Source organism: Akebia trifoliata, chromosome 12 (genome assembly GCF_017979445.1).
Source record: "Akebia trifoliata isolate Shusen 1 chromosome 12, ASM1797944v1, whole genome shotgun sequence".
Classification (NCBI taxonomy): domain Eukaryota; kingdom Viridiplantae; phylum Streptophyta; class Magnoliopsida; order Ranunculales; family Lardizabalaceae; genus Akebia; species Akebia trifoliata.
The window spans coordinates 13,805,782-13,816,371 of record NC_141386.1 but is presented as its reverse complement, the minus strand read 5'-3'; positions in this window follow the sequence as shown (position 1 = coordinate 13,816,371).

Below are 10,590 nucleotides of genomic sequence, written 5' to 3'. Positions count from 1 at the left end.
CAAGCTAAATGGGTCTCACATACCAATCACTATCAGATTAAGGTTTCAATGTTCTAACAATAAGGTAGAATACGAAGCATGCATAACAAGATTAAAAACAGCACTTGCAATACTCGCATCCATGATCAGTATCTCAGAAGACCTAGTCATCGACTCCATCGAGATTGGAATTCAAGATGAACCGGTGTATTGTCTACCTGTTGAAATAGAAAAATTCTAAGAAAGGCCATGGTACTCGGATATCAAGGCATACCTCAAAGATCAAACCCTCCCATCAGATACAATGGCAAATGATAAAAAGACTAGTCAGAAACTTGTAGGCCACTTCTTTTTGAGAAATGGTATTTTGTACAAGAAATCACATCACGAGGTCCTACTCTGATGTATAGCAGAAGTAGAAGCAAAATGACTAATCGAGACTATGTATGGTGGAGTTTACGAATCCCACATGAATGGTCACATGCTAGCCAAAAAGATTATGAGGATGGGTTATTACTAAATAATGACGGAGAGTGACTGTTATTAGCATGTCCGAAAATGCCATCTATGTCAGATCTATGCCAACAAGATCAATGCTCCACCTTCAGAATTACATAACATGACCATCACTTGGCCTTTCTCGCTTTGGAGCATGGACGTCATCAGATAGATCCCACCGAAAGTTGCAAATGGGTACTATTTCATCTTAGTCGCTATCGATTAGTTCACCAAATGGGTAGAAGTGGGATCATTTGTCAATATCATGAAAAGCAACATCCTGAAGTTTGTCAAAAACAACATCATCAGTCGATATGGGCTTCCTAGCAAAATAATAACTGACAATGCTAAAAACTTCAAGAATAATGATATGATAAAGATGTGCGAAGACTTCCAAATCACTCATCACAACTCGGTACCTTATAGACCTAAGATGAAGAGAGTCGTCGAGGCAGCCAACAAGAACATCAAGAGGATTATCGAGAAGATGGTTGTAACATAAAAGGATTGGCACAATACGTTGTCTTTTGCACTCTACGCCTATTGAACCTCGTTCAGGACTTTAACTGGGGCAACGCCATAATCGCTAGTATATAGAATAAAAGCAGTCTTGCTTATAGAAGTCAAGATCCCCTCCCTTTGAACCTTGAAAGAAGTAGAGTTAGATGAAGTCAAATGTGTTCAAGCTCGATTCGACCAATTAAATATGATTGAAGAAAATCTCCTTGCAACCATTTGCCATGGATAGACATATCAACAACGAATTGTTTATGCCTACAATAAAAAAGTCAAACCTAAAAAATTTTTGCCAGGAAACCTCGTCTTGAAGAAGATTCTGTCAATCCAAGAAGACACTAGAAGAAAGTTTCGATCAAACTACGAGGGACCATTTGTCATAAAAAAAATGATGACATGAGGAGTTCCGATCCTCACAGAAATGGATGGAGAAGTCTTCATTCAACCGATCAATGCTGATACCATCAAGATATATTACACCTAAAACCTTATCCTGAGATGACGAAAGGTCATTTTTTTAATATTTCAAAAAACATCAACCCTAGTCAACCCTTTTGAGCAATCACATTTATTTCTTAAACCTAAGACTAGGGCAAGTCAACGTTACAAAAGAAAAAAAAAAAAGATACGAATCACTAAAGAGTCAACTTACTCCTGGCCTGCATGAGGATAAATCGTGAATGGCTAAAAATACAAAAAAAATCCAAACTCGGATACTTGATCTTAAGCTCGACCCAAACTTCCAGCCTAAACAAGTTCGAGAGATGTTGGGAGGAGACATAGATCACCTTTTCCAAACAAAAATAGATGAAATCCATGTCTAACCAACTCTAGACAAACCTGCACCTCAACTTTTTTTATATTTTTCCACTACCCTTAACCTAAGCCAATGTTTCATTGCACCAAAAGTCCTTTTGGATTAGAAAAGGTTCTAAGGCATCACAATGACGATGGCAGTACCAATGATCTTGCAACTTAATCCGAACCTCAAAGTCTTATCAATTGTTGGAAGATTTGAGAGGGGAATCTAGATCGGATATTCGAAAAAAAAAATTTTGAAGTATAAAATAGCCAATCTCTCAACTTAAGTTATCGAACCACAAAAAGTCATCGAGAAACCCGAGAAGAAAATCTAGATCAATCACTCAAGAAAGAATGTCACTACAAAAGTAGAGTTGTCGATCTCGCAACTCAACTTGAGCCACCAAGCCACAAAGACACAGAGACTCCAAGCACAAATTGTAATGAAAAATCTAAAAAAAATACAAGTATAGTCTGAAAGGGCATAGTGAAAACCCAAAAGGGCCCCATGACTAAAAAAATAAGAACATGACAAGATTAAAGCCACCAGCACAATGAAAACCCGAAAAGGCATCGATGCGTAAAAATGTGAAAAATCATAACTGGCACCAGGGGCAATAAGGAAAATAAAAAAATGGAACTTTTGCAAGAGTATAAACTGTGAATAGCGAAATCTTTCCAAAAATCTTGAGGTCCAAACAGATAATAGTCTTCCAATACTAGGATATTAAGGATTACTCTAAAAGAACCAAAAGAGTAATTGACGCTCGTATCCCCTATGGTTGGCAAAAATACCGAGATCGTCACAACCAAAGATTTCATAAATTTTGAATTTATCGTACTTATTTGATAGACATTTCACAAAATTTCAAATAGAAAAACTATTATTTTGGCCAATGACGACGAATCTAGGACTTATTCAACAAAACTTCGTATTTTAAAAAATAATATACATAACTGAGGCCAAGTAAGTACAAAACCTATTTTATTTGCATTAAATATTCCAATGTTTCGCATATATTCAGATAATGATAAGAAAATACAAAAAAATGAGAATACAACACACAACCCATCAAACATCATGGTAAGAAATAAAAAAGGAGTCAAAGTGTCCCTCTAAAACACGGATCCGGGCATCTTAGCTAATCATCACTCTTTCAATATCTGAAGTAATTACGACTCACCAAATCTACTGCAAAATCATCAAAATGAGGGTTCTGGGCAAGCTTGTCCATCAACTCAGCAACTTCAACTCGAAGTCTAGCCACTTCACCGCTATCACCGGACCTTGAAAGTGCAAGCTTAGATGTCAGTCAAGCAATCTCTTTCTATATCTTCTTTTCAAATTTGAGTCAAATTGCTTGAATTCGACGATGATCAGCTTGAGTCTACTCCATTCGATCTTAATAATCGAAAAAGGATGAAGCATCGGGACGGACTCGGGACACTATAGACACCGATTGCCTCCCTGAGATGAAATCACGAATCCAATGCAAATACGATGGAAACAGGTATGATGCAAAGACAGGTCGACTCAAAACCTCAACCCGACTTCATTCTTTCGCGAATCAACTCAGAGGTGCAAAGGTTAAAAGGCCAACCAACTTGCTAAAATTCTTGGGAATGAGCACATCCTGATCATAGCTAAATTGCCAAAGAACCCGTAGTGGTACATAGTGAGTTGTCTCATGAAAATCAATTAAGACAAGGAAACATGCCCCATCAAATGCAATCATGGGAGACCCCCGAGGTTGGAAGGCACCAACCCATCTTACTGCATTGTTATCAAGGTTGCAAACAAAGGCATATCATTCCTCTTTACCACCCGAAACCAGGGGAATAACTCGTCGTGACATGTGATGCCCCACCAAACGCTAACACAAAGCCCCAAGTCAGATCTCGAGGCACTAGGTGGCACCTCAAAATTTCAGCATGGTCTCATCGGTTTATGTTAGCATTCCAAGGCGCTAAATATCTGCATTGATAAATGATATACACGATATCCTACATATATACATACAAAATAGAATAATAACGGAAGCCTATATACATCTAATAACGTATGATAAATCAGAGTGTTGGAAGAAGAAGTTTATATGCTGGATTATACAGAAACTCTTCACTCTAACAAAATTCCTAACGCTCAAAACCAAAATTTATTTTATTACCTGGACAACTTGATGCCTCTAAGTATAGTCCATTGCTTACCATGAAAAGGACTATGGTCGTCTATCTGACCTACCAGATAATCCTCACTCATGTTTTACACTTGTCTCGCCAAGCTCTAGATCTGAAACTAAAAAAATGGAGAAGGAAATGGTGAGTAACAATGGTTACTCGTAAGGAAGCAAACAATTTATGCCAATAACCTCTCCTAACATGAGTAAATAAACATACTGAATCATTTTAACATATACAAAGTTTTACAGAAGAAACTACGATTAACTACTACATATAGCCAGGAATTAGCAATTAAACATTTTAAAACTCATATTACATCCATCAGCAGTACTCATTATAACATTTTCTTTTTATACAAATCTAATTGACCAAATGGAAACATTAAACATGCATTTCATTTTATATATCCAAATAATGCAACATATACATAATATACAATGGTGGGGTAGTGGAATTAGAGAGTTGGGATTCACGACTAGATCATTCCCAATCGGGACATGATGTTACAAATTCTTTACTAACTTTTATTCATGATTTTGTGGTTGATTGCTGTACTTACCACACGTGGTTAACCATTTATCCGGCTTAGGCTGGCCATTTGATGTGACCGTAAGCAATGGGTTTCTTTTTGATGTGTCACAACGTTCGACTACTATAGATTGTTAGTGATCACTGACTAATCATCTTCATCTATTCCTATCAGGCGTGCATGTGATTCCCAAATATAAAATCTAGTCGTATACGACCACCTTTACATTACAAGTTTACTGATAAAGATAGAGATGAATAAATCCGGATTTCAGTAGTGACTCCACTCACATACGCGTCTCATATCACGTATGAGTTTGGTTGTCTCCACCATACATCCTAGGATAGTATATCACTCCGGATGATATGATAGACTATCCCTTCAAATATTCACAAGCACTTTAATAGTTCACAAAATAGCTACATATATATATATATATGAATATCCAATTTCCTACCATACAATTGTAGCCACGCGGCCTAAAAGAAATAACATAATAGAAAGGTAACAGCGCCTCGTGCTAATAGAAAGTAAATAAACATGCAACCAATATCATTATCCTTAGATATTTGTTCATCAACACAAACAAAACATCACAATGTAAAATGCAGACATTTTATCGTTTCATACACTTTTTCCCTTTTTTTGATTTTTATAATTTTCAATCTTTCAAACAAAATATCTACTTTCTGATATTCATCAACTCAATATGAGTTCATTAAATATTAAAATATTTTTCAAACCTTAAAATTCATTTTAATCAATTAAACTGAAAATTTACAAAACTTATATCAACATGGGATCCGAGCAATGCACAGAACTCAACTGGCCAAACAAAACCCAGTGAAATGTTCTACCCACGTATAATTTGTTATAAAATACAATTAAACACATCAAATATGTAGGTTCTGGCGTGAATTGGAAACAATGAAAAGAATTCTATATTTTTGAAATATATAACAAATTTTTGATAAAATCCTAAATGCAATTTTCACAATCTACGATTACTAATAGAATTTGAGAGTTCCTTACTATCTTTGCGTGATAAGATTAAATTGAGTACACGAAAATCGAGATGATCGGTGCAAAAATTGAGACGGATAGGATGTCAAGACGGCTGATTATTGATCTGGCCCAATGATTTCGAAGATCTCAATGTCGTTGTCCTTTCTCTTTTCTGAGACGACGGACGGTTTGGCCCCAAAATAGATGAAATCCGAGGTTTAAAAGTCAAAACTCCCTTATCACAAACGGTTGATTTTCAATGAAATGAGACAAAAGAGAAGAGGAAATGAAAGGAAACTAGGTGGGTTTGGTAGAGAACGACGCCGCGGAAGTTTTTCCCTTCTGTGTCTAGAGACAACAGTGACCTGTTTGTAACGAATGTATGGTTGAAAGTCGAGAAAAAATCAATTTTTTTTTAAAAATCATGATTGATTTTTGGATGAATTTGGATGATGATGAATAGTGAAATCTATTTAAAAATTATTTATATATATTAGTGGGATGAAATCGATATTTTACCTGTTGTTTTGTTTGATAATAACTTGACCGTTCAAACTCCAAAAGTGACAATGAATACTCTATTTTGTCTAATTTTTCGTTCTGAATTTAATGGTGTGGTCAAATTTTATAAATTATGTTTCTAACAAAAATTTACTTTTTCAGCTCGATGGGACTCTAAAATTGACGTTGTTTTCGTTTTTGACGATAATTTGACTTTTTGGACTCCAAAAATAACAAGTAAATGTCCATTTTTTATAATTTTTTGTTACAAACTCAATGGTGTGATCGAATTTAAAAAATTCTTACTCTAGCAAAAAGTCATTATTTTAGCCTAGTTCGACTCGAAAATCAAGGATTTTGTAACTTTTCTGTTCAGACTCGCATTTGAGCGTGCTTATAGGCTAAAATATGTTTTTTCGACCATTTTAAATACAATGGTGAGGTCGAATTTTATTAAAAATGACTAGAACAAAATGCTACAGTTTTACCCTAAGTCCCACTTTCAGGATTTTCTCAAAATTCCACTATTTATTTTTCTTCGAGATACAAATCGAAAACTCGGAGTTTTACACGACATCATAAGCACAAGATCAACATTAATGAAAAACAACGGCTTCAGTCGAAGCCCATGATCCATGAACCAAGACTACAAAAGGGAAGTATTTTAAATTCTTGAATTTAAGTTGTTAATTTACACTAAGTTTATAATTTATCTGTAGGAGTGGAGCACATCCTCGAAAAATCCACTCATGACCAGATGAACATGCCATGAGAGATCGGAACATCTCACTCAAAAGTATGGGGGCCAACCGATATCCCTCCCGAACTTGTTATAGCACATGAATGAGAGGGAGGTTCATGATGTCTCCGCCACTTGGAAACAAGAGTTGATTCACCACCATCAAAGTGGGGGCATTAAAATGAACTAACGGCCTTGAGGGATTTGAAAAATGTTCAACCAAGAAAAACTTAGACATTGTCTTCAAAATCGACCCGTCATTCGAAATCTTCAAGAACTTTTATTTTATCCCCAAGAAGTCGGAAGCCTTGCCTCGATAACCCTCGCGCAAAGGCGAAAAAACCACCGCACTTGACATTTTAAAACCCAATAGCACTTCAAACCCCTCAATAGTGGGAGTCATATTGTGTTCCCCAAAATAGAAAAGGTTGAGTTTGAGAATCCAACACCCTAAGATGGCTTCGATCAAGCCCTATTGCAATGGTACCTTAGGCAAGGAGAGTGTGAACCCCAGCTTGTTCAAATCCTATTGAACCTTCTCACAAAAAAACCTCGAAAATCAACAAAAAAAATCAATAGAATTTCAAAAAATCCTTTTAAAATATACTCAATTTATATTTGTCAAAACACAACTAAAAAATCGTTCGAATTTCAAAACTCAACAAATTTTCATCAAATCTAATATCTAAAATGAGCTTCTTGCCATTAAGATCAAGAAATTAATAAGGCAAATCGTATCAGACCCTGTGCTTGGATAACCATTTTCTATATGGCATTTTTATCGATTTGAAGGTCCTTAAGACTCTCTAAAGCTTTAAGGGACCCACAATAAAAACATGGCGTACCCCCACCTTTCACCGCTCCACTCTCGGGATCGAAAATACGCCAAGCCAACTCAAGGCCCACAAACCCTTAATTCCAAAAAAATCACTCCTCACCTCATCCAACTTAGCCTAAACTTAATTCTATATTATCAAAACCCTAAAACTCACCTAACCTCAAAATTCCATCCTCATATAAACCCTACCCAACCCCAAATAACCTAAAACCTTTTTAAAAACCCAAGCCCAACACACCAAAGCCCAAACCAATTCAAATCTACATTCATAATTTACAAACCATTACATACAAATCATTATCCATATCAACCAATCAACTTTTGATCATCAAATGGACATTTGTCCACATTATAATTCACCTTCCAAAAAAATCATTCTACTCAACCTATCCCTCATATTTCTCTAACACAACTATCAACCCAAATCACAACCCATACCCCCCATATTCCATGTCATAAACCTAATCCATCATTTTTATCTAACACAACCATCAACCCATATCACAACCCATACCTCCCTTTATCATTCACCCTAAACCCATTCTCACAAGCCATCCCCACGCCCCTTCTCTCCAATCAACTCGTCTAATAACTCCATCTCCATACATTTTTGACACATGTCATCATCCCCTTTCCCCTCCCAAAATCTTACTATCTAATCCTTTACATAACCTATTCTTTTAATCAAACATCACACCCCCTCATCTCACCTAACATTCAATCCCATTCTTTCAATCAAACACCACATCATTTTACCTCACCAAACACTCAACCCAAATGGGTCGGGGTGGATCCAACCCATTTGGATAAAAAACTATTTATTTACACCTATTCTATAAATACCATCATCCCAACTCTAAATTTCACACCCATCACCCTCAAACCTTATGCCATTCTCCACTCTTTCACTTTTTTACCCCATCCTATCCTAAAAAATAATCTTCAACACATATAAATACCCCCTCACCTTCTAAAATGGGTACCAAATTTTAGATTAAAAAATCTTCTCTCAACTCTCTTCTACTTTATTTTCATATTCTCACTTTATCTTCTAAAAATATTCTCCTAATTCTACAAAAGACCAAAGAAGAAGAAAAATGAAGGGAAGAAAAAAATATTAAGGCTTCAAGATGGGTTAAAAGAACACATATCCCCCCTTCTTTTTCCCCTTTTCATATCCTTCTTCTATTATCTTCTTCACCTCTTTAAATTTTATTTTAAAAAGACTCAAGTTGTGATGTCCCCTCCCCTATCTCCAATAGATCAAATTTCAATTTGGTAAAAGTATAAGGGTTGTAACCACTTTTAAAACAAAAGCAATTTTAATCTTTCAACTAGTTTTGAGGCAATTGGTATTCGGATTCTTCTTAACTCATGAGAATGGACCCATAAACATGGCCAACACTTAAAAAAACACATGTTGTTTCCAAGGCTAGATGTTTATAATGATCATCTCCTTCAATAAGATGATCATATAATCCAAGCTGAAAGTAAATCCTTTCTTAGGGTACAAGTCGTCAAACACGTGACACTTTTATTTTGTTTGCGTTTTCATCCAAAATGATTGAGTTATTTAGAGGTTACCACCACTTGGTGGAGAGAAAGGGGTGCCTAACACCTTCCCTTTTCTCTAATCAAGTCGCTTACCTAGATCTTAGGTGGATTGGTCTCTTATCCATACGAGAATCACTAAACACTAAAAACGACACTATTTTTAAAAAAATGTACGTCGGGTGACCATTCACACCCTTTTACAAAATAAATGGTGGCAACTCCAAACCTTCGTAGAAGTGATATTCGAAATTGAAAATCACGTATTTACATAACCAAATTGGTTAGTTCTACATTTTCCAACCCAAAATCAAATTAAAACTTATTCCAAATTGAACCAAACCTACTGATTTGATTTTATTCTCGGTTTGAACCCAATGAAGTTTGCAGCATTGGTAGAAAATGACCCTTTTGTGTGTATTAATATAGTAAAATACAACGGTTGGCCCCATCATTGCTATAGTTAATAGAATAAACATCCCTTCGGAGTGAGGTCCACATTAACCACTTTATTATTTTTCTTATCCTTCCCCCCTTTTTAAGATTAGAGTTCGTTCGTGCTTACATGACAAGCATCCTCTTTTGGGGTTAAAGAAGTAAAAGTGGAAAAAAATAAAGTTGGATGAGTATTATTAAAACAATTAAGATTAAAAAGGTAAAAGATGAAAATAATAAAATGGATAAAAAGAGGAAATATAGTAAATTTAGAGAAGGTGAAAAGTAAAGACAATAAAGTAGTTAGGGTGTTAATGGGTACCCATTTAACCGAAATAGAATCGGAATCAAAAACTTGATTCCAAATCCCTTTTTATTGGAACTGGTTAGAGCTAAGTCTAAAATGTAATCAGACTAATAAGAAGCAGAACCATTAGGTTCTATCGAATGGATACCTGGAACCGATTTATTTTGTCATTTCTTTCCAAACTATAGATGATTTAGAATATTTTTTAGTTAAAAATAAATGCATGTTCTATACAATTCTTCAATTTTTCATATAAATTATCAATTGGAGCTTAAAATGAGTTTTTCTTCTAAAAAATTATTACTTTTAACAAAAATAAATTTTCACTTTTGAAAAAAAAATCATTAATTTGTATCTTTAGTATAACAAATTATAACTAAATTAATAATTTTGTTGATAATATGTAATTTTTTGAAGGAAATTTTTTTGTTATAATGATTTGAGATACTTTTTTTCTCATTCGATTATTGAGAATCGGAACCGATGGGTATTCGTGAGTTTTGGTGGTTCTAGTTCCAATTCCATTTATTTTGGAATCAGACTTAGAACCTACAAGAATCGGAACCGAACTAAATATAATGGTTATGGTTCTAAGTTCCTTAGGAACCAAACTGAAATAGACCCATTGACACCCCTACAAGTAGTCCTTAGAAAATTGTTGATTGATGGATGTTTTTCTTACACAAAATTATAGTAGATGAGATGTTTAT